Source organism: Dromiciops gliroides, chromosome 2 (assembly GCF_019393635.1).
Source record: "Dromiciops gliroides isolate mDroGli1 chromosome 2, mDroGli1.pri, whole genome shotgun sequence".
In the NCBI taxonomy this organism is placed as follows: Eukaryota; Metazoa; Chordata; class Mammalia; order Microbiotheria; family Microbiotheriidae; genus Dromiciops; species Dromiciops gliroides.
In genome coordinates this window covers 619,493,641-619,519,986 of record NC_057862.1, presented here as the reverse complement: position 1 = coordinate 619,519,986, position 26,346 = coordinate 619,493,641, and the positions used below count along the sequence as shown (strand labels likewise).

Below are 26,346 nucleotides of genomic sequence, written 5' to 3'. Positions count from 1 at the left end.
CCCAGTGCACACAGGTAGTAATTAGCCAAGGGGCTCTTCAAATCCAGGTTTTCTGATTACAGGATCTGTATTCTTGGTATTACATCATGTCTCCCTAAGAACTTATGAAATTCTACGTAATTCAAACCCTGGCCCTTGATTTCTGCCTTAAGACATTCTTCTATAAGTTCAGGCAAGTTCAATTCAATTCAGTTCAATGCCATTATTTCCTCTACCCTCCCTTGGCAAAAGAACATTGGGGCAGGAGGGAAATGATCTAGGCTAGACTACCAGCTTCATCACTGACTTCAAGTGTTACCTTAGGCAAAAGCCTTCCTCTCTCTGAGACTTCAGTTTCCTCATTTGTCCAACAGATACTGCCTTGTACACCCTCACAGGACTGCTGGGAGGCTCCATTGAGATATATTCAGATGGATTTGGGAATTTCCTTCTAGCATGTAGATTGTCGTCTGTATATGTCTGTCCATTCTGGGAGACTTCCATGATTACTGGCAATCCAGCTATGACCTTTTCTAGCCCTTTCATCTTGACACCTTCCTTTTCTCGCCTACATTTCTAGGATCATTCTGCTTGTCCTTCATAACTCCTTGTGTTTATTGTATGGCAGACTGCTTGTACCCATCATATACCCCTCAATTCCTCTTGGGCTTAGCCTCACCTCTAGTTCCTTGGAGACTGTAATGTTCCATGATTTATAACTATATGGTATGACTGGTATTAAAAAAATCAAGGAGATCACAGATGTGAAAATCCTTACAAACTTTAAAGGGGACACTGCGGGTGTCCCCAGTTCATGACTTACAATCCATTAGGCATGTATTTATACATCTTTCTAGTCTAAGTGGAACTGGGTGAATGAGACACAGACATGATTGGGCCAGCCAATGAGGCTGGATCAGGGGTTGGACAGAGCATACTGAGAATATGCAGTCATTGGTACTATACACGGAGAACCCAAGTCAATAAGTCAATGGGTGAGGCACTGTGCAAAACAAAAAACAACAACAACCCTGTCATAATTTCTTTTGCATATCCACCTTCTTTTCCCTCTAACACCCCTCAGGTCTTCAATCACCCCTTCATAGCCTTCATAGCCCAATCATAGCCTTCTGATTATTTTCCTGCCTTGAGTCTCTTCCCATTGTAGTGTATCCTCTACTGAGCTTTCAAGGTGATCTTTTTAAAGCATTCCTCTACTACAGAGCCCCCTCTTACTTCAAGGATCAAATATAAAACCCTCTATTTGGCTTTTCAAGCTCCTTACAGCTTGCTCCCTGCCTACCCTTCCAATCTTCCTCTGCTTTAGTTCCCTTTATATACTCTACCATGTGATGACACTGGCCTTTCTGCTCCTTGGACATGATACCACACCTGTCTACACCTGTGCCTCTTCACCAGCTGTTTCTGCACCCCTATTTTTGGAATGTTCTCTCTCATTTCTGTCTCCTAGTTCCCCTGGATTTCTTCAAGGCACCACTCAAACCTTACCTTCTACAGAAGTCTTTTTCCATTCCTCTCCTCCAACCCCACACCCTAAGTGTCTTCTCACTGAGATTAAGTTCAATTTATTATTGTTGAGTCATTTTTCAATTGCATCCAACACTTTGTGACCCTATTTGAGGTTTTCTTGACAAAGATACAGGAATGCTTTGCCATTTTCTTCTTCAGCTCATTTTACAGATGAAGAAACTGAGGCAAACTGGTTTAAGTGACTTAACCCAAGGTCACATAGCTAGTAAGTGTCTGAAGCCAAATTTGAATTCAAGAAGATGAGTCTTCCTGACTCCAGGCCCAGTACTCTATCCAATGAACTACTTAGATTCATTCTATTTACCCTATCTCATCTATCTATCTGTCTCTCTGTCTTTCTGTCTGTCTGTCTATCTACCTACCTACATATCTGACTACCTATTCATCCATCTGTCCATCCATCCATCCATCCATCCATCCATCCATCCATCCATCCATCCATCCATCCATCCATCCATCCATCCATCCATCCATCCATCTATCCATCTATCTATCTGTAGTTGTTTGCTTGTTGTCCATTGGAATAAGGTCAGGCCCTGTTTTTTTTAAACACCTTTCTTTGTTAACATAGCGTCTGGTGAAAAGTGAGAGACTAATAAATGCATGTTGACTTGACTTAACTTGCCCTTAAGTAGCTTACAGTCTAACAGGGGACATAACATATGGATAACATTGAACACACAAGATAATAGTTTTCCAAAATATCACTTCCAAATTCTTTAAACGCCTGTGCTTCTGCTTTCTCTAAAGTGGCTCACATGGTATTTTCACCATCTTCTTTTTTTTTTTTTCGGGGCAATGGGGGTTAAGTGACTTGCCCAGGGTCACACAGCTGGTAAGTGTCAAGTGTCTGAGGCTGGATTTGAACTCAGGTACTCCTGACTCCAGGGCCGGTGCTCTATCCACTGCGCCACCTAGCTGCCCCCTCACCATCTTCTTAATAATAAGAATACCTCATGTTTCACACAGTACTCTAGGTTTTGCCAAATGCCTTTTGCCCAGCAAGCCTTTGTGTTATTGAGGTGTCATAGGAATGAGCCCTGGATTTGCACATAGCTTTGAATTCCAGCATTGATTCATCATAGCTAGGTAACCTGAATAGCAAATGGCATCCCCAGCTGAATAATCTCTAAAGTCATTTCCAACTCTAAAGAAATCATCCTATCACTTGCCCAAGGGCCCAGCCTGGTATGTATCTTAGCAAGGACTTCAGTCCAGGATTCTTTCTACTAAACCATGCTGCTGGTTTGCTTGGAAAAGACCATCGAACCAAATCCCAAGCAATGTGCTGATCTAGCTTTCTTTCTGGGTTGGCATACTCACAGGAGACTAATCAGCTAAGTAGAAAATTGTGGTCCACCATCCTACTTTTCCAGCAAGTTTGAGGAGGCACAGTGTCCAACCAGGGGAGGCAGAATAAATCAGGGCATAATGATGCCACCTGGTTAGTTACAGGGGACATCTTAAGCATTGAAAGGGAAATCAAAGAAATAAAAAGATAATGACCAGAGAACACAGAGAGGCAGGCAGTGTGCTTCCCCCCCCCATCCTCCTAGGGGAATTCCAACGAATTTGCAGAAAAAAGATATTTCATCATGCTCCCCAAACTGGCATCCGTCCTGGAGACACTTTTACTCAGCAATGTGAAGGATGTCCCAATAAATCATGTGAGCCAGGGAGATAGGAGTGTGGGTTCTGAGGAAATAGGAACTTCCTTGAATTTTCTCTTGTGCTCTTTTCTCTGAACCCAAAAACACTGCTCTGTTTGGATAAAGGCCAACAAAGTCATCCTTCCTCCTGCTTCCCAGTACAGCTGTGATTCAGTGAGTGGCGCAGCAGGGGCGCAGTGCCCACACCGCCCCCTACCCCCACCCCTGCAGTGTCAGGGCGTCTTCTGTTGCTTACTGGCAGCAGGCAAGTCACTCATTGAATATCTCTGAGCCTCAGTCTTTTCATCTGTAAAATGGAGATAATAATAATGATATTCTCTTCTTCTCTGGGTTGTTTTGAGGAAAGTGCAATTTAAGTGTTAACGACCTATGGAAATGGGAATGCTGTTATTGCCAATGAGAAAGGAGCTAGGCTGAGGTTTTAATGGGGGTTGAGGAAGCAAGACCACTTCCCAGGGAAGATCCCGGGATGTGCAGGCACCCTCTCAGAAGCCCCCAGGAGGTGCTTTCCAACTTGTATCCTGTAGCATCTCAAAGAACCTTAGAACTGCAAGAGACTTTAAAAGTCATCTAAGCCCTTGGCAGGGGCAGCTAGGTGACACAGTGGATAGAGCATTGACCCTGGAGTCAAGAGGACCTGAGTTCAAATCTCACCTCAGACACTTACTAGCTGTCTGGTGACCCTGAATAGCCTTAAATATCCGGGGTCACCTCCAGTCGTCCTGATATATATCTTGCCACTGAACCCAGATGGCTCTGGAGGAGAGATTGAGGTTGGTGACCTTGTACAGCCCCCCCTTACTTAGATCCAATTCACTGCAAGTCATGACATCACCCATGTCATGATCCTCTTCCGGTATGAAGGACAAACAACAACAAGCCCTTGGCTGAATAGGCATGCCTCATTCCATGACACAAGAAGTGGTCCTCTAGATTCTGCTTAAATACCTTTAGTAGCAGAGAGTTTACTCAGAGGCAGCCTCATTTCTTGTTGAACAGCTCTAATAATCAGAAGGGTCTTCCTTTTGTCAAACTGAAACCTTTATATGGGACAGCTAGGCAGAAGAGTGGATGGAGTGCTGTGCCTGGAGTCAGAAAGACCTGAGTTCGAATCCAGTTTCAGACATTTACTGGTTGTGTGATCCTGTGGAAGTCATTTAACTTCTGGTTGCCTCAGTTTTTTCGTTTTTAAAATGGGGATAATAATAATGACAATAACAACAACAACAACAACAATAACACCTACCTCTCAGCATCATTGTGAGGATCAAATGAGGTAATGTTTGTAAAGTGCTTAGCACAGTCCCTGGTACATAGTAAGCACTATATAAATATTAGCTATTATTATTATTTATTATTATTAATTATTCTAATTATCTTCTTCTCTGCAGCTTCTACCTATCACTTCTAATTCTGCCTTCTGAGACCAAGTCTAATCCCTCTACCCCGAGTCAGCCTTTCAAATACTTTGCTCATGAAATTTAAACTTAAGTTCTAAGTTGAAGGAGGGCCCTAAAGACCTTAGACATTATCTAGCCCATTCCCAGCATTTTACAGATTTGCAAACCAAGACTCAGGGAGAGGAAATGAATTGTCCAAGGTCATACAGTTAGTAAGTGTCAGAGTCAGGATCTGAATCTAGCCTCTCTGATTCCAAAGTCTATGTCCTTACCATGTTGCCTCCTACTTAATAGTTAAGAATCTAACACTACTCTTTCCTCTTTCCAATCAAGGCAGTAGAAAATGTTACTGACTTCCCCTTGAATATGTCCTTGCCCTTGTATAGGCCTGTGACCCTGTGAGCATTCTAGCCTGCAACCCTTTAGAGCACACCCTGCCTAGTGAGGTGTTCACAGGCAGGATTCTCAGGGAATGTCACACCATAGAGAAATTTACACATTTGAGTGTGGGGGAGGGAGTAAAGGAGAGTTGGAATTAACGACCACCACCATCATTATTTTGAGCACTGAAATATTTTCTTTGCCTTTTTAGAAGTTTTTATTCATTTATTAGACTGTGATCTCCATGTGGGCAGGCACCATATGGTATCTCAATTCTGTATGTCAGCGCTCTGCATACAGTCCAAACTAAACTTTTGTTGATTGCAATAGCTCAGGGGACCCCCTGCCTCAAATCTCTCCTCTCTACAATCTATCTTTTACTTGGTTGTCAAACTGATTTTCCTAATGTGGAAGAGTACCCTGCCTATTCAATCAAATCCAATGACTCCCTTCAGACATCATCTCCAAGATCGAATACAAAATCTTCTCTTTAGTTTTTAAAGTCCTCCTTAACCTGGTCTCTTGCTATCTTCTCAGTGTTTCTATATCTTTTTATTGTTTGCTGTTGTTCTGTCATTTTTCAGTCATGTACAACTCTTTGTGACCCCATTTAGGGCTTTCTTGGCAAAGATACTAGTTTTGCCATTTGCTTTTCCAGACTATTTTACGGATGAGGAAACTAAGGCAAACAGGGTTAAGTGACTTACTCAGGGTCACACAGCTAGGAAATGTCTAAGCCCAGATTTGAGCCCTGGTCTTTCTGACTCCAGGCCTGATGCACCCAGCTGCCCCTCTTACATATTACACTCCTTCAGTTACTCTATGATCCAGTGACATTGGCCTCCCTGCTGTTCCTTACATAAAACACTCCATTTCCTAATTCCATGCCTTATCACAGGCTGTCCCCCATTCTTGCAACACTATCCTTCTTTGTCTTCACCTCCTGGCTCTCTTGGCTTCCTTCAAGTCTCATCTAAAGTCTTACCTTCTTCAAGAGGCCTTTCCCAATTGCCCTTAATGCTGGTGTCTTCCCTCTGTTAATTATCTCCTGTCCTGTATATAGCTTATTTGTATGTAGTTGTTCACATGCTATCTCTCCCATTAGACTGTGAATTCTTTGAGGGCAGGGATTATATTTTTGCCTTTCTTTGTATCCACAGAGACATATACCTTTGTATGGGCCCTAGCACCATACAATACCCATACATACACCGTACACCATACAGCACCATACATAACCAATTCTACTTTGATTGAGTGAATGAATGCTATTTCTATATTTCACAATAAAATTCTTTCATCATTGTGGTTTCATTGACATAGATCATAATCAAGCCACAAGCACTTATTAAGCACCTACTATGTGCCAGTCATTACACACAAAGACAAAGAATGAGGTAATACCCCACAAACCTTAATAGACAGTTTCATGAGATGTTGTGAAAAAAAATCTTTATCCCCTGGTGGTAAATACTCTGGTGATGAGTCATCTGGCACTTAGCTAAGCTGTTTCTTAGAAGACAGACATAGAATTTGTACCCAGAGATTATACTTCAAATCTCTCCTGTCTGGTAGGACCCACCTTGGGTTATGTTTTACTTCATAGCTATGCAGGGCCTCAGATTAACTGCATGCTATGAGGAGACATCTTCAGAGGATTTAAGTGGTAATATTCACATTCACATGCTTCTTAAATTCCTCCCAAATGCTAGTGGCTCCCCTTTCTCACTATCTTATATTTATTCTATCTTCACACACATAGACATACCTATACACATAGTACATGTACATATATGTGCATGTATATGTACATGTGTGTATACACACAGCATTCCCCCTGATAATAATAATAGCTAGCATTTATAGAGTTCTTCAAGTTTTATGAAGCACTTTGTACATGCCATTTGATCTTCAAAATGACCCTGAGAGGTAGGTGTTATTATTATCCCCATTTTACAGATGAGGAAACTGAAGAAAAGAGAAGTTAGGTGATTTGCCCCTCCTCCCACTCAAGTCTTCTTAATTCTAAGTCAAACACTCTATCCAGGGTGCTGAAATAGAGTATAAACTCTTTGAAAGTAGGTATATTTTCAAATTTTTTTGTCTTTGTATTCCAATTGTCTAGCATAGTGTCTGACACATAGTAGGTACTTAAATACTTGCTTGTTGGTGGATTTACTGACTACCAAGATAGTGTCAGACACATAAACAGTCCTCTGTGCTCCTTTTTTTCTCTTTCCTTTTGATATCCTCTTCTCTGTTCTTTGTTCCTCTCTTCTCCTCTTCTTCCCTCCGTTCAATAGGAATCATACATATGCATATTTGACTGTTATTTTCTCATGAGCTAAATTTCATAACAACACACATGTATACACACACATACACATACATGTGTGTCATATACACGTTTGTGTATAGGTATATATATATACATACTACCTACACATATACACATACATACATAAATACATATGCATATACACACATACATAAGGAGGGCAGGGCTGGGATTTTCATAAGAGAAAAAAAGAGTTTCTATTTCTTTTATGAATAAAATTGACTCCAAAATGAATGATAACAACACACATTTCTAAGGTCAGCACTTTAACTGCTGCTCCCTGTCTTTTGCTTCTTTTTGTATCATCAGAACTTAGCACAGTGCCTAGAACAGAGTAGGTGCTTAATTAGTGATTATTGATAGATTGAACTGCCTTATGAGGGGATTATGTCAAGGACTATTATCCCCAAATTACAGATGAGAAAACTGAGACTTAGTACAGCATAGTGACTTGCCCAAGTTGCCATAGTCGGTAAGTGTAGGAAGCAGGGTTCAAAACCATGTCTTTTCATTCACTAGAGGTCCTCAAAGAAAGGCTGAATGACCACTTGCTGGACATGTTGCAGAAGAGATTCCATTGGGAGCAGGGGATGAGCTGGGCAGGATGGCTGCTAATGTTCCTTCCAACCCCAACATTCTGTGACTCCAAATCTTTTCACTGTTATTTCATCACTTCTCTAGCCACAGAGTGGCTCATTCTCCTTTTAGAGATCAGGACACACCCAGACAGAAACTACCCACCTTCCTCAAAGGACTCTGGACATGAAATTTACTAGCCAACATGAAGATGAGGAATACACTTTACTGGCTCCCTGTACAACTTTGGGTGAATCCCTTCCCCCTTCTAGGACTCTGTTTCCATTTCTGCAAAATTATGGTTAGATAATATATTCTCCAAGGTATCTTCTAGCTCTAAAGTCTATGATAATGTGATCCAAATGACCCCCAAAGTGAACCTTTACAGGCAAGGTGGGACAGAGGAATGAAAACTGTCCCTGGCTATTCTGCACACTTGTCAATTACCAGTCACGACACAGAGTCAGGTGGCCCAGGCAGGGGACAAAAACATAGCCCCACAGAGCGCAGGCGCCAACCAACGTCCCTTCAGAAAAGGGCACAGGGTGAGCAGCCCTTTATAATGCTATTGATTGACTCTCTGCCTGCAGTTAAAAACTATGCCCAGACAGACAATAAAAATAATTGCTTAAACCATATAACAGCTTCCTGCTACTAAAATAGATTTTCCATTTAAAGATACAGTAGGACTAATTTTTTTTTTGTTTGTTTCTGAAGCTTCAAAAAAAGTCCTTGATAAAATGTAAATTAGAAACCATTGATGCTATTCCTCATGATGCTGTCCTCCCTCTTATGGTCGGCTGGCTTAAGGTGCTGGGATCTATTATTTATAAAGTCACAGGGTCAGAATGAAGTACAGGAGCAGAGTTCATTCAGTGTAGAATTTCCTTCCTTCTTTCTTTCTTTCTTTCTTTCTTTCTTTCTTTCTTTCTTTCTTTCTTTCTTTCTTTCTTTCTTTCTTTCTTTCTTTCTTTCCTTCCTTCTTTCTTTCTTTCTTTCCTTCTTTCTTTCTTTCTTTCCTTCCTTCCTTCCTTCCTTCCTTCTTTCTTTCTTTCTTTCTTTCTTTCTTTCTTTCTTTCTTTCTTTCTTTCTTTCTTTCTTTCTTTCTTTCCTCCTCCTCCTCTTCCTCCTCTTCCTTCTTCTTTTCCTTCTCCTCCACCTCATTATCTTTGTCTGTCTCCCTTGCTCTCTCCTCTCCCATTCTCTTTCTTTCTGTCTTTCTCTCTCCCTCCTTCTCTTCCTCCCTCCCTCTGTCTTTCTGTCTCTCTCCTTCTCTCTCTTCCCATACATATGTATATATACACACATATAGATTTATCTTCTATATATATGTATATGGCAATCAATATATATGTGTGTATATATACATAGACATATTCATACAACTATATGTATGTTTATATATACACAAATATAGATTTATATCTTTTATATATATCTACACATACATACATACACATTGTATATGACCATCAAGGTTCTTTTGTCTATACACAGATATATTCACATAGACATACATATATAGACATGGATTTATAGCTTATATATGTGTTTGCATACATACAAATATACATTGTATATGGCCATCAATGTGTGTAAGCATATACATATACAATATACACACATAGACATCAGCTTGCTCACTTTATGTTCTTATAATATAAAACACATTAATAAATTTTATGTAGATGGATTGAGAGACACGGAGATGAACTGATGGCCTAGTAAAATGAAGAAGGTGGCTGTACTCTCTACTCAATATAGAGGATGCTGGAGAATCCCTGAGAACCTTACAGCATCATTATAAGGTAGCCTGGCAGAGTGGGTGGACTTTGGTGTTAGCATGAGCTGGGTTTGAATCCTTCCCTTGTACTTACCAGTTGCTTGGCCACGGACAAGTACCTTCAATCCTCTGACCCTCTGCTCTTTCATCTATAAAATGGTCTTAATAATGTCCATAGTTGTTACTTCACAGGGTAGTTGTGAGGCTCAAATGAGATAACATATAGAAATAAGTGAGATGACCAAAAGTAATAACATTATAGAAATGATCATTGGCTATTATTAAGGGTGGGGGTGGTATTGTTGACTGCCAGAGCTGAGACGGCTCCTAGCACATAGATTGTCAGAGGTGGAAGAGTGAACAAAGAACAGAGGTTCTCCACCTGGACTTCCTGGACTTACTTTAGAAAGCTTATGATTATATTTCAGTAGAATTGGTTTCCTTTGTAATTCTATATATGTTATTTTATGTATTTAAAGACATTCCGAGGAGTCCTCTTGCTTGGCCACAATGCCAGAGGAATTTATGACACTGAATAGGCTAAGAACCCCTGATCTGGAATGTTGGAGCCAGGGTGAGTGTCCAAACATGGGAAGCCCTGTTCTAATGATGGTGTGAGAAGCATGCAAGGGAAGTACCATGTTCTAGATGCGCGGATTCCCAGTGAGAGAGATCCTGACTTACCAGCACCATGGACAGAGAGACATTGCTGGTCCCACCAGGGGAACCAGCTGCTTTGTAATGGCATTTAGTAGGGAGGGGCTCTTAGAGCACAAAAGAATAAGTATTTACACAATCTTTAGTAGGATTATAACCCTTGCTGGTGCTTTTTTTGGGTGATTCAATTTGGTGTGGAGGTGACAGTGGGCTCATAAAGGCTAAACTAGTGGAGCGCAAGCTCCAGTAGGTCTTATTGAACTAGGAAGGCCTTGAGCTCAGGCCCAGTGATGGACTATATGGCTGCCATCTGACCAACGGCATGGCTCAGTGAGGAAAGGTCAGCCACCAGAAGGATGGCTATGAGAGGATAAAAGGTTTTAGTCTCTGCAGCTCATGAAAACCACCTTTCTGCTAAAGCATAAGGAGTTGAGATATATATCCATAGATAAGCACACCAATGAAATCATGATTCTTTCGCTGCACTGGAATAAGAATTACATGTAATCTTCCTTCTCTAATACCTTATTAAGGCCTGGAGGTGACTGTGGGCTCCTGGGAAAATAGAGTTTGATTTTTGTTAGGTCCTGCTAGACTAAAAGCACTTTGAGAATGGGCCCAGCTCATGGCCTCTACCAAGCAGGAAGTGGCTGCAATCTGCTTTGGTGGAGGAAGTACTTACTGATAAAACCCCAAAGGAATTTAGATAAGGAACCATATGCCTCTCCGTCCTTCCTTCCTTCCTTCCTTCTTTCCTTCCTTCCTTGATTCCTTCCTTCTTTCCTTCCTTCCTATGTTCCTTCCTTCATTCTTTCCTCCCTCCACCCCTCCCTTCTTCCTTCCCTCCCTTCCTTTCCCCATCATTTATTAAACACAAATACCACATGCAAGACCCTGCTTTTGGTGCTGGGGATACAAAGATAGCTATGGCACAGGCTCTACATTCAAGGAGTCCTTAACAGGAAGAGCAGCCATGGACACAAATAAGTATGATATAGCAGGGAAAGTGTGCATCTGAGAGGTTCCTATAAAATGCCATGAGAAATCTGAAGAGGGAGAGAAAGAGATCACTTTTTCTTGGGGTGGGGGCTGCTGCTAGTTAGGGAAGGAAATATAAGTGGAAATGAGCAGATGTGATAGTGTGAGGGAGCTCAGTAAGGCAGAAAGACAACATCTCTCTCCTTCCTCTCCTGTCTCTGGCCCTGCTGTTGCTGCCAACACAAGACTGATTGAAGATAGAAGTAGGGGAGGGAGCAGCCAAGGCACAGAATCACAGGCTTTCAGATCTGTAAGGGACATTTGAAGTGTTTCCTCTAGACCCAACCCCTTTGTTTTACAAATGAGGAAACTGAGGCTCAGCAAAGTCTTCAAAAACACTTAAGACAATGAGAAATATGTCCATTGAGATAACAATAACTGGTATTTATGAAAGACCTTAAAGGTCAAACCATGCTTGGCATGAGTCATCTCATTGGCTAAGGATATAGCAAACTGTCTCACTCAAATGGTCTAATTATACCAAAAGATCAAAGACAAAAACAACCCTCCATGTCTATAGCCATATTCCAGCTTGGCCTGCTTTCTAATGAACAGCCACATTTAATCTGCATCTGGCCCTCTCACCCTGGGACCATTTTAGTCTTATGCATGGGTCTGGGTCAGACTCTGGGGTGTCTTAGAGCAAGAACTTGATCGGTTTTCCCAGTGCTAAAACCATATTTTTCGGGTCTCCTTTAGACAATTATTTATGGCTTCTCGAGGGGTCAGAGGACAGCTGAGCTCTAGGATCCTCTCATGAGGTCACGTTTTAAGTGGTGGGACTTATTTCTGAAAAGCCCTTGATGGGAGGGGTCAGGGCTGGACTTACAAGAATGTGGGGCATCCCTAGGCACTGAAAAGTATATTTCTAGAGCAATTTGTCCTTTAAAATGCTTTCCTCTAGTGCAGCTTCATAAGATTGGTAATGCAAGTAATATCCTCATTATGCTGCAGCTACAAAAACAGAGGTTCAGAGAAACTTAGAGATTTTTTTTTGTCATGGTCACACAACCAGCTAGTAAGAGAAAGAGCTTGGATCTGCATGCAGTTATCTTGGCTCAGAGGCCAGTGATCTTTCCACAACAGCCCCTATCTTCCCTTAAAGGATTCCTGCTACATGCAATACCATGGGGTGGATGGGATAAACTATATTTGAGGAGTCCCATTGACTGTCTAGCAACACAGGACCTAGGAGATAGATGGGATGATTTGGGAAAATGAAAAGATAGGTAATCAAATAAAAAATGTCTGGTCTCTAGAGTCCCAAGGTGAATTCTAGTACTGTATCTCTTACAGGGTACCTGTGTTGGCTTGGGAAATCACTTAGACTCTCTGTGTCTCAGTTATCTTCCCAGGCAAAAACGGGGGTAGGGGTGGGATGGGGGATGCTCTGAGTGGGGTGGAGGGTCTTACTTTGAGCTTGGTGAAAGGAAGACAGATCATCAAGTCCTGATTTGACCAATGGTCTGATAGGGATGGGACAAGATGGAGCCGAGGGGTTGGGAGTGGGCTTTTTATCTTCACATCATATAGTAGGAAAAGTCCAGTAACTGGACTGCAGAGACCCAAATTTGCATCTTGACTGCCCCAGACTAGTTATGAGACCTCAAGAAAGTCATAGGGTCATGGATTTTAGAAGAAGTGTGGAACTTAGAAGTCATTTAGTTCCTTGCTTCTTAAACTGGGGGGTTGTGACCCCATAGGGTATCACATAACTGAATGGGTTGTGAAAAATTTGGCAACAGTAAAAGTTATGTATACCTATTTATACATCTATATACCCGGCATTGTGTAAAAATTTCTTGGGCAAAAAGGTATCACAAGTGGAAAAAGTTTAAGAAGCCCTGATCTAGTTCAATCCCCCCATTTTGCAGATGAGGAAACTGAGGTCCAGAGAGGTAAAGTGTCCTAAAGCCATAAAGGTTGTAATAGAGCTGTGAACTGAATCCTGGTCCCCTGACTCCAAATCAAGCACCTTTTCCATTGTACAATAGGGTCCTCTCTGACCCTCAGTTTCCTTCTCAGTATAATAGATGTAATCATACTTATATGCCTCTCTCACAAGGCACTTGTGAGGACCATATTTTTTCAACTGTAGATAATGGAGCTATTATAAGGGGTAAATGCCACCCAAACTCTGCCTAGGAAACCACTTTTCCTGATGCTAACTACAACCTCCAAGACATAAGCTGCTGTTGTTGTTTTTTTTAATGCCAAGAAAACTCCCCAGAAAGTCTAGGACAGAAGCAAAAGAGGACGTTTACTTCAGTGGAAAGGGCAGGTAGACAGAATGTGCCATGATTACTGTAATTTGAATTTGGCAAAGCGGGGGCTGTCTGTAATGCTCATGTTCTTGGTGGAGGAGGGGGTGGGGAAGTGCCCTGGGGTCCTTTTTGTGAGGCAATTGGGGTTAAGTGACCTGCCCAGGGTCACACAGCTAGTAAGTGTCAAGGGTCTAAGGTCAGATTTGAACTCAGGTCCTCCAGAATCCAGGGCCGGTGCTTTATCCATTGTGCCACCTAGCTGCCCCCCCCCCCCCCGCCCAGGGTCCTTTTAATGACCACTAGCCCTTCTCTTTCATGTTGTGGCTGAATGACTGCTCTTCCCGTGGAGCAGGACCCAAAAACCCTGGTTCTGCAATGAGGGGAGATGAAAGACCACCTCATTCTTGCCATGATTTGGCTCCTTCTCACTAACACCCCACATCTCCCAGCTTTTGCTGCATGAGAGCAAGCTGAACAAGCAGAGTCTGGTTGATTTCATGTACAGGACAATGGTTTTTGCAGTGGCTGTGCTGCTTTTTCATGACTGGCAACCTCTGTCATGAGGCCACTGGAGAAAAGAGAGAAGGATTCAGTAGGTGTTGTTAAGGATGCAGCTGTCATTGAACTTGAGACAAATAACTCATTCACTAGATTTAGGGATATTCTTTCACTCAGGCTCTCAGGTACCTTATAGTAAAGCCCAGAGAACAAGACTTTACCCAGATATGAATAACAGTCTCAAACCTGGAAGGAGCATCAAAGGTCATCTTGTTCAGTCTTTATATGTATAGATGTCCTCTCTATATTATCCCCAACAAGTGGTAATCCAATCTTTGCTTAAAGATCTCTACTGCCCACTATTTCCAAAGGCAAACCAACTAATCTGGGCATAGCTCTAAGAGTTAGAAAGTTTCCCTACATTGAACCAAACTCTGACTTTCTTATCCATTTCTTCTAGCTCTGTTCTTTGGGGCCAAGCAGAAGAAGCCTAATTTCTTTTCTCCATTACAACCCTTAAAAGCTTCAAGATGGAGATCATGCTTCAGTTTTTCCATCTCCTTTCCCCAAAGTTTTCTTTTTTCCAGGCTAAATATTCTTCAACTAATCATCATAAAACATGGTGCCATCTCACCATCCTGATCTCTAACCTCCCTTCCATCTGAGCATGGTGGTATACATTTCTAGTCCTCACTACTGGGGAGGCTGAGGTTGATGGATTGCTTGAGTTGGGGAGTTCTGAACTGTATTAAGATTAAAACCAAGCCCATGTCTGCATTGTCAGGCACCAGTATGGTGAATTTCCCCAGGAGTGGAGGGTTACCAGGCCACCTAGGTATATTGACTCAGGTCAAAAAAAAAAAAGTAGTAGTTTAAAATTTCCACACCAATCAATAATGGAATCTTATCTAGGAGTAGCCACTGAGCTTTCAAATTCATCTCTGCCTCCTGGCTTTTATAAAATACCCATCTTCTACAGAATGCTTTTCCCAATCTCTCTTGATTCTAGTTCCTTTCCTTGGTTATTTTTCATTTTATTTTGTTTATAGTTTGTTTTGGCATACACATTTTCCTGTTGCCTCCTTTGTTAGATTGTGAGGTCTTCAAGTGTAGAAGCTATCTTTTGCCTTATTTTGTGCAAAGTCTGGAATATAGTAAGAAGATTATAAATGATTATCAATTGACTTATACAGGAACATCTTGTTTCGAAAAGAAAAGGGATAGGGGTTTCCTTCCTAGGGTTCTATTGTTACCTTTCTCTGTATTCTGTCCAGCTTTTCAATGTATTTCATCAAATATAGTACCTAGAAATGAACAAGATGCTGAAGATATTATCTTACCAGGGAAGCAGAGTACAGTGGAATAATCACCTCTTGAACTCTGGACACTATACATCCTTTAATATATCGTAATACCACAACTTACTTTTTGCTGTTATATTACTCCTTGCATGAATGGCTGCCAGCCTATTCTCCTCCATTTCCATTCACCATTTTAGTGGTGAAGTTGATTTTTTAAAAAACTCAAGTATAGACCTTTGTACTTATTTCCATTTAATTTCACCTTGTTTGATTTTCCCCATCATTCTAGCTTATCTCAACCCTTTTAGGGACTCTGTCATCTTCCAGTTTTGCTTTTATATTCTTAGAACCTAGCACAATGTCTTGCACATAGTAGGTATTTAATCAGTGCTTGTTGGATTCAATACAAGTTATCAATTAAAATGTTGAATTGGTTAGAACCAACCTACTGATACACAAAATAGAATTCACAGAGAAAGTCTCCCAGGTCACTGGATTCTTCAGTCATGTTGCTCTGTTGGGATATCTCTCTTGGCTCTCTGGCTCTTTTTCTTCCTAATAGACTGGGGTCTATAACCACAATATAATTGTCAGTTTAGGGGATAGTAGCTCTCCTGGGCTCTCCTCTTTCTACTCTGCCACCTGTAGACAGAATCAGAGAAAGAGAGACAAGGGTCCCTCTTAGTTATGGGCAAGAGCTGCTACTGCCTTCCTGTTCTCAAGGTTCTGCTTCTTTGCCTCCCTAATCATGTGAACAGTAAAGTTCACTCATCTAGAAAAGAGATTATCTTTTTATAAAAGGCAGGGGAGCCTACTGGAGAAAAGAGCTGGATTTGGAGTCAGAGAACATGGGTTTGAATCTCATCTCTGAAGCTTACCACCTATGCCATCTTGGACAAGTCACTTGACTACTTGGTTCCTTGGCTATAAAAATGAGATTGGATTAGATGGCTTGAGGTGCCTCCTAGCTCAGAGGGTATACTTCTGTGATAAGCAATTTATACAGATGCAAATTAGCTAAGAGTCAATCAGTCAACAAGCATTTATTAGGCACTTAGTATATGCCAGACACTGTGCGGCCTCTTCCAGCTCAGCTTTAAAGCACTAGATTCAGACATCTTTGTTCTTATTTATTATATTTTACCTTGGGTCATTCTTCCTTGTGTATACATCCATATGCTCCTATGTGACTATAAGCTCCTTGAGGGCAGGGTCCATTAGGATTTTTTGTCTTTGGATCCTTGAGGTCTGGCATAGAGCCTTGTACAGAGTAGGTGATTGATAAATGTTGAATTATAGAGAATTGGATCAGTAGTGTTAATGTGGGAAACTGAGACCTTTTTCCATAGCCAAGAGTGCTGAATCTGGAGGTGTGACAGGATGCCTCCCACATTCTGTTCCTCCGCTCCGGGAAATGGCCAGATACTCTAACTAGTGTGTTTAAAGCCCGTTCAACACAGAAGGGACTGCTCAAATGCTCTAATTAGTAACATGTTGTCGGTTTCAATTCTTTTCTAGCTGAAATTTGGCACACTGAAATCTCAGCCCAGGTGAGTCTTTTTTTTTTTTCTTTTTGACCTTATACAAAATATATTTTTAATTGGTTTGGGATTTAAAATAAAAAGTCGTCCCAAAGCACAAACAGGGATGACCCAGATGATCGGTTGGGGGTGGGGTTGGCTGAGGGAGGTGTGTGTTCAGCGCTCCCCAGACTCTTCCAATCATTGGGATAAATGGGGAGAAGGGCATGAGGACTCAGTTGAGAGGCCTCCTGGCTCCTCCACTTAGACATGGATCAATGTCTATCCATAGCTTAATGGCAACATTCTGGTTCTATTCCCTGTCTCTCTTTCCACCTCCCACCCCTTTGCAGAAAGCCTCCAGACATCTCAGAAAATTCAGGTAAATTCCATAACTTCCCATATACTGGTATCCTCGAATGCCAGGGCAAAACAGGAAAGGAGGGGAGTGGCATACCCCAGGCCCTGGCACTTGGTAGCAGCCTGGTTGGAAACTTACAAAGAAAAATTGTCTATATGCAGAGCCTTATGTAGGGTATTTTGCACCCTGGGCAAATACAACAAACTGATCTTGGGGCAAGAGGCATACAAAAGGTATCTTAGGAGGAGCGTCAGGGAATAGCCATGTGGTCTTTAGTCTAAAGAGAAAGACTCTAGAGTATACTACAAAACTGGCACTTAGGAAGTTGCCCTCCTAGAAGAAGGGAAGAGGGAAAGGAGGGAAGAGACATTACCCTAGGAACTACACTGGTTAAGAATCCATTTGGAAACTTACAAAGGAAGATAGAGTCTGCATGTAGAGGCATAATGAGGGATTTTTGAACCCTGGTCAAGCATGACAAACTGTTGTTGGGGAGAAGTACACAAAAGGCATCCTCATAGTTGGGGGTGAAGAAGGATGAAGGGGGGGTCACAAAACCATGAAGAAACCCCCAGTATGCCATAAGTCTGACATTTATAGGCTACCCACATCCTACCCTTTGCACAGTAATTGGACTGCTGGGGAGCTTTCCATTTTAAACTATTTTTTGATAACTAGGTGTTCAAATCAATTTTCTTCCTATTTGATGTCTGAGAAACCTTATTATTGATGGGAGGTAGGGTAAGGATGAAGGGGTAATCCTTTCAATGAACAGATAGGTATTTTTGAGAAAGGGGTAAAAGAGACTGAAGTAATTCAATCTACTCCCCAACCTTCTGCAAACACAAGCTTGTCCATGGAAGTATGTCCACACATACACACACAATAAGGAGGAAAAAAAACCAACAAGCAATGATGCTTTGCTTTTGATGTGAGGAATACAATTTGAGTTACTTTCCAAAGTTTGCAACTTTGAAATGAAATCTAAATTTGGTTTTAAAATGGAGTTAATTTGGAGCTAGGAAGTTGTGTGTGTGTGTGTGTGTGTGTGTGTGTGTGTATGTGTGTAATTAGAAATCATCTAATATGACTCCATGATTTTACAGAGAAGGAAACTGATGACTTAGAAAGTGTAAGTAATTTGTACAAAGTCACAAAGGAAGGCCTATTCAATTCTTAAATTGAAACTGAGCTGAAAATGTGTCAAATGTATACATGTATTTTTAAAATTTATTGAAAATTTAACATTGGACATCCATGTAAACAACCCAGCTTGCTTAGTAACTATTTACATTTAAATGATTTCAATGTACAAAGTATCATAATACTCTTCAATAGCTTCCTGCATTGCAAAGTCCCTACCAACATTCTTTATTCTTTAATCCTGATTTATATCTTCTTCCATGATCAGATAGTGAACTCCATTCTTCTAGGGCCATTTTGGTTTGCTTTGCACTATTCCATAAAACATCTCCAAATTTCTTGGTATTACTCATACTTGGTCATCTTAATCATTCTTTTTTGGTTGTTGTTGAGTCATTTTCAATTCTGTCTCTTTGTGACCCCATTTAGGGTTATCTTCACAAAGATATTAGAGTGGTTTCCTATGTCCTTCTCCAGATCATTTTACAGATGAGGAATTGAGGCAAACAGGTTTAAGTCACTTGCCCAGGGTCACACAGCTAGTAAGTGCCTGAGGCCAGATTTGAACTTAGGTCTTCCTGAATCCAGGCCCAGTATTTTATCTACTGAGACATTTAGCTACTTCTTTTCACTATTTAGTATCACATTATAGTTTGCACCATGATTTATTTAATCATTCCTCTAGTGTTATACATTTAGGTTATTATGGGATTTTGTTTTTGCTTTTTTGCAATTATATATATATATATATATATGTATGTATGTATGTATATATATAATGCTGATATCAATATATTTAAACAGATGGTTCTTTTGGGGGTTGTTTTAGCTAATATTTTCAGAGTATATCCATAATTGTAGAATTATTAGGCCAAAAGGTATGATTTGTTTTTAATGTTCATTGTATACTGATAGATCACTCACCAGAAAGATTCTATAGGTTATAAAATTAGTTATCATCAAACTTATGAGACCAAATCTTCTAGGTGTACAGACAATTAGAGCTGGAAGGGCCCTTAGGGGCTGTCTTGTTCAATGCCCTTATTTTTCTAGATCCCTAGAGTTATTGGCATAGAAGAGAGTCTAATGTAATTTTCTTGACTCTTTCTTTTGGACCAACAATTTTTCAGACAGGTTACTGAAATGTAGAGATATAGAGATATCCTGATCCTAAATCTGACTCCTCCCCCATGGGGTTGGGGTGATGGCTAAGCAACTTGGAAGGGCAAAGTTCTAAGGGAAGAGTGGAGGATGGAGGAGGCAGGGAATTCTCAGCAGGGCATGGTGATAAGTGGTTACAGAGGCATATCATCCCCGCTTCCTTTCCCTTCCTGAAGTGTCTCCACCCTCCATAGCTCCTCTCCAGAGAAGATTGGTTCTAAGAGCCAGTGAAGAACTTCTAGCCTTGGGAAGCATTGCTCCCTTCCAGAGGCAGCATAGACCTTGATGGAGCTTGGGATTCCTGGCTCTCTTGTCCACCCCTTGGGCTCCAAGCCTCAGGAAAGTTAGGAAAGCAGGAAAAGGTAAAAACATGTTTGGAGAATGATAAAGTCAGCAGGATTGGAAAGACAGTGGTGTCTCTAGTAAGGAATGAGTGAAGGTAAGGTCTGCCTTTCTTTGTCTTTCCTCCCTTGCCTGAAAGGCCCCTCTCTACAGGCCACTGGGGAAGGGATGATTTCTGGTCCACTACTAATCCCTGGGCTATTCCCTCCTGCCAAGAGGGCTACAGCTATTGGTACTGAGGACATCAATTAGAAGGGCCTCTCTCCCCATCCTTATCCCTCAGTTAAAACTTGGCTCTGGTGCTTCTGGGTCTCTGTCCATGGAAGTCAAGAGACAATGAAGTTGTTCCTTAACAGAAGTGCCCACCTCTTAAAACATCAGCTAACCAGCTTGACTTGTTCACAGCTCCATCCCAAAATCAATAACAGACCCAACTTCTGACTTTTTCCTTAAAGAACTAGAATCATTTGGAAAAAAGCCTTTTCACTTTCTTACTCCAAAGCAAATTTCCCACCCTAGGCCACGACTGTGATTGCTTCACCCTAGTTACAGCTGTGAGTACAAGGCAACAGAATACTTGAATACTAAATGACTCAGTCATGTAAATTGTTTAGCCTTCATTACCACCACAAAATCAGAGTCCCCAAAGGAGAGGTCGCTGGCTCTGGAGTCAGAAGACCTGGATTCTTGACCATGATCTCAGTGGTAGACTCACTCCTTCAACAGGTGGAGGGCTTCCTTTGGTTTGTAAGATATTTTACTGATATCCAATTCAAAGGTGTCAAACTTGGCAGTAGGGATCGAACCAGATTAAAATATAATTGAGAAATGTTTAACAATATATATTATATATTCATATTATCTATGTTGTATTATATGTTATATAAATTATATATTAATATTATCTATAACATATTATATATAATAACAGATAATATTAATTTGAAATTTTCTAAGTCAATATGCAGCTTTCAGGGATATGTTTCTATTTGAGTTTGATACCACTGATCCAGTTATAGCAAGGAAAATTCTTAATAAAACTACTAGTAGTAATAGTAACCTGGATATCACAATGGATAGAGAACTGGACTTGGAGACAGAAAGATCTGAGTTCAAATCCTGCCTCAGATATTAACTAGCTGTGTGACCTTGGGCAAATCAATTAATCTCTCTCAGCTTTATTGTAAAACTAAAGATTTGGACTCAATGGTTTTCCAGCTCAAAATCCATGATCCTATAAGTTACCTTAAGGCTTACAAGGTACTTTCTGATATCTCTGTACAAATGAAAGATATACAAACCCTGGCAGTTTAGTTAAGCAACCCTGCATGAGATAACAGTACAACAGAAAATAAGAAGGGGGAAATAAGTCAGGCCTGTTGAGATGACTTCAATGGACCTCTGTTACAGAGGTCATGGGAAGAGCTATGGACTGGGAGTCAAGAGAGACGAATTTCAATCTTTTCTCAAGTTGTGTGACCTTGGACAAGGCCCTTACCTTTCTCTGAATTTCCTCATCTGCAAAATGGGAAGGATGAGGAAAATGGATACTCTGCTCCCTGAGAGCTCCTTTAGCTCTGACTGACTACAATTCTATGATGCCCTAGTATGGCGACCACATGAATAATTTTATTATTTTTTCTTTTTTCATTTAATAATATTTTCTTTTCCCCAATAACATGTAAAGATGGTTTGCAACATTCATTTTTGTAAGATTTTGAGCTTCAAAATTTTCTCCCTCCCTTTCCTCCCCCTCCCCAAGACAGCAAGCAATCTGATATAGGTTATACAGTACAGTCATGTGAAACGTATTTCCACATTAGTCCAAGTGAATCATTTAAAAGTAGTTCTGGAAAGTTTGCTGGGGACCTGGGGTGCCCCTCCATCTTGGAACCAAAGCTTTCAGCATAACTCTTGATGCCTACATGGTATCAGCTCATTCACAGCTTCAAACAACAGCACCTTCCATCTTGGATTACTCAGAGTGGAGGAGCAGCCTCCTTCATTCCTCTGCTTTCTGGATGATTACTGAGTATGTTATCCATAAGCCAATACCTAGTATGAACACTGGGAAATCTTTCAGAGGATTCTAATTTCCCAGATGTCAAAGAGCCCTCAGAGGCCATCCAGTCCAACCCTAATTTGGCCAAGAATCCCCTCTAGATCATCCCCAACAAAGAGCTGTCCAGCCTTTTGCTTAAAGACCTGTAGTGATGGAGAACTACCTGCTGAGGGGGGTCTATCCCACTTAGGGATAGTTGTTATTGCTGGCTAGTTTCTTCCTGATACTGTAATGAATCAGCCTCATTGCATCTCCCTCCCTCCCCCCAATGCCATAATGATGTTCCTTGCAGCTATTTCTTCTGAGGTCAAGGAAAATGTCTAAATCTAATCCGATAGCCCTTCAAAAACTTGCAGACAATGATCATATTCTCATCAATTCAAGGGTTCTTAACCCTTTGTGTGTGTCATGGACCCTTTGACGGTCTTGTGAAGCCTGTGGATCCCTTCTCAGAATAATACTTTTAGTGCATAAAATACAATTCATGGGATTACCAAAGTAACTATGTATACAGAAATATAGCTATAGAAATATATTTTGAAAATAAGTTCAAGGCTGAGAACCCTTGGACTAAGTCTTCTCTTCTCCAAGTTAAAAATTCTCCTAATTCGTTCAGTTCCTGAAGTCTCCTTGTTAGTCTGATTGCCATTCCCTAGACATGATCCAGCTTGTCAATCAGGCAATCAAGTACTTACTAAATACTTACTATGTGCTTGGCACCACAAGTACCAAAAAATGAACACATTATTCCATACAGTGACCATGGCAGAGGGACAGGAAAATCAACACTCGTGTCTTGGTCCCTGTTCTTCTTATCAATGCAGCCTAAGAGCTTCTGCAGACCCACTGGTCATGGGAGGCCAGTGTCAATCAGTATTTATAAAGCACCTATTATGTGCCCAGCACTGTGCTAAGCAAAACCTAGAGATACAAAAAGAGGCAAGGGCCGATATTTGCCTTCAAAGAGCTCTCAGTCTAATTGGGGAGACAACAGGCAAGCAAATATGTATGAATAAGCTATATGCAGGATAGATAGGAAATAATCAACATAGGGAAGTCGTTCGAATTAAGAGGGATTGGGAAAGTCTTCTTGTAGAAAGTGGGACTCCTGTAGAATGATATAATGAAAAGAGTCTACAACATGACTGTGTGACCTTGAACAAGTCACTTCCCTCTCTGGGCATGTTTCCTCTTCTGGAGTGAGAGGAGAGGGAACTTGAGCATTCCTAAGGTTTCTTCCAGCTTTAACTTTCTAAGATTCTTTTAAAATGCAAATAGCTCTGGAAGGGGAGATACTTAAGCCTTATCAGCCAAACACTTCTGTAAGAATCATTTAACAGCAAACTGAGAGCCAAAAAAGCCCAGGGAGGAGGAAGGGGAGCTTAGATGGGGGCTGAGAGTACAACAGAGCCAGACTTGGAGGCAGCATGATGCAGCAAGGGAAAAAAAGTATTGGATTTTGGAGTCCAGGAACTAAGGTTTATATCTCAGCTTGTCTCCTCCTTCCCCTACTCCCCAACCCCTCCTTTGCTTCCTTCTTTACCAATTCTACTTCCTTCTCCTCCTCCTGTTGGCCCTCTATTAACTCCTTTTCTTCTCCTTCTCCTTCTCTTTTACAACCTTCTCTCTCTCTCCCTGCCACCACCACCCCTGACCTCTGTGTGAAAATGTCAATTGCAAACGCAGTGACCTCCTCTTTCCCCAACCCTGAGTTCACTCACTGTCTTCCAAGTGCCCTGCTGGATAAGTCTGAAAGCTATCTGTCTGATGGGATGCTCAGATGTCCATTATGCAACACTAAGCCCATCACTTATATCCCCACCCTGCTCTTTCTTCTATAGCAGCAACTGTTCCTTGCTAATGTCTTTGTAGCAGCTGAAAGATGAGCAAATTCACATTTCTCCAAAGGTCTTTCCAAGGGTGGGCTGCTGCCCAAAGCTGCCAGTAAGCTGATTAAATAGTTTTCTTTTTGAAAGAAAAAACAAACAAACAAACAAACAAAAAATCAATGTGTGAGCTATAGAATTCTGTAATCTCAAAGGGGCATAGGGATCATTCTGCTAACATACCAGGAACAACAGGGTTTCAACTTGGGGTTCATGAACTTGTGTGTTTTTATTTATTTTTTTGGCGAGGCAATTGGGATTAAGTGACTTGCCCAGGGTCACAGAGCTAGTAAGTGTTAAGTGTCTGAGGCCGGATTTGAACTCAGGTCCTCCTGAATCCAGGGCTGGTGCTCTATCCACTGTACCACCTAGCTGCCCAACTTGTGTGTTTTTAAAAAATATTTTGCTAACTATATTTCAATGGAATCTGTTTCCTTGATTATCTTATGCAATTTCTCTTACGTATTTAAAAACATTATCCTGAGAAGGGATCTATAGACTTCACCAGACTGTCAAAGGGGTCCTCAACATATATTAAGGTTCACTCACTCCCCAATTCCTTCCCTCTCTTCTACTCTCCTCCATAAGCTTTCTTCTTGTTTCCTTCATGTGAAATACCTCTCCCCAAACCATCCCACAACATATATAATGATTAAGAATCCCTGCTCCACAACATCCCTGATAAGGGGTCATCTAGCCTTAGCTCGAATACTTTCAATGATGAGGAACTCACTACCTCAGGAGGTAGGTGTTTTCAGAAAACTCTCCCCCAACCTTATATCTAACAGAAAACTTAGTAGTTCAACTTAGCATCCGCTTCCAAAGCCGTAGCTCCCAAGTCTACCCTCAGAGGCCAAGCAGAACAATGCCAAAACCTTTCAAAGGTGAGAGACCATCACATAGTTAGAAATCGCTATAACCAACCCCCTCCTCCAGTCCTTCTTGTCTTTTATTCACTCTCCACACCAAATTCACTCAGTTCCTTCCATTGAACCTTGTACAGAGTATGATTCTGAGTGGCCTCATCTTCCTGGTTCCCTTATGATGGACATTTTCTAGATTGTTAATATCTTTTCTAAACTGTGGTGACCAGAACTGGATATAATTTTCCAGATATAGTCAGACCAGGTCAGGTTCCATCAGGATAATAATCTCCTTCATTTAGTCTATTTTATTTCTCTTCATGCATCCTAAGGTACTCCCATGCCATATTATAGACTTACATTGAACTAGTAGTCCACTAAGACCCCTAGATCATTTTCTTCCAAACCATTGTCTAGCCATGCCTTCTTTCTCTTGTATTTATGTGATACATTTTATGAAACCAAGTATAGATGTTCACATTTAGTCCTATTCAGTGTCTTCTTATTAGATTTGTCTCCATAATTCTACCCTTCCAGAATCATTTTGAATCCTGTAAAACAGGATGCTATGGTTCACATGGGATGACCAGTAGTCAGCCAGAGAAGCCCTCTAGCCTTAGTAGCACTTACCCTTCAGGATATTGACTATAAATATGGAATTAAAAAGTTTTATTTTTCATTTTAGTCAATTACACAAACACAAGACAGGGAAGATGTAGCTAGGTAGATTGCAAAAGACTTGGGTATTTTTAGTGAACCTCAAACTTCCCATCAGTCACTGGTGTGCTACAGCAGCCAAGCCAGCTAACATAATTAATTGTGGACTTTGTTAGGGAAAACAGAGCATCCAGAAGTAAGGCTTGATGATGCTTCTGTATTGGAGCAGAGTGCAGATGATGTTGGGAGTACTGTGTTCAATTTTGGGCACCACCTTTTAGGAAGGATATCGACAAACTAAAGTCTGTCCAGAAAAGGGCAAATTCATGGCAGATGATACTTAGTTAAAGGAACTAGAGATGGTTTACCTGAAAAAGAATACATGGTGGGGGGCAGCTAGGTAGTGAAGTGGATAAAGCACCGACTCTGGATTCAGGAGGACCTGAGTTCAAATCTGACCTCAGCCACTTGATGCTAGCTGTGTGACCCTGTGTAACCCCCATTGCCCCTCGAAAAGAAAAGAAAAGAAAAGAAAAGAAAAGAAAAGAAAAGAAAAGAAAAGAATACATGGTGGGGGGGGCAGGGATGGTGTGGTGGTGGAGGGTTATGAGAGCTTCCTCCAAGGACTTAAAAGGGCTCTTATATATAAGTGGGATTAGGGATTTTTGTGTTTTTGGTTTTTTTGCTAAAGAAGAAAGCTCCGAATATTAGGTGGAAATGTCAGAGTCAAAGGGAAAACTTCCTCATATTTATTATTGTTCTGTCATTTTTCAGCCATGTCCAACTCTTCATGATCTCATTTGGTTTTTTTGGTTTTTTGTTTGTTTTTTGGGGGTTGGGGCAAAGATACTGGAGTGGTTTGCCATTTCCTTCTCCAGCTCATTTCTACAGCTGAGGCACACAAGGTTAAGGGAC

At 41.1% G+C, this 26,346-nt stretch overlaps 1 protein-coding gene across 1 annotated transcript in view; it reads right to left on the bottom strand.

Moving 5' to 3' along the window:
• MAF (MAF bZIP transcription factor) overlaps positions 1 to 26,346 on the bottom strand; it is a 499,487-nt gene that overhangs the window by 321,164 nt on the left and 151,977 nt on the right. The gene's annotated exons all lie outside the window — the stretch shown is intronic.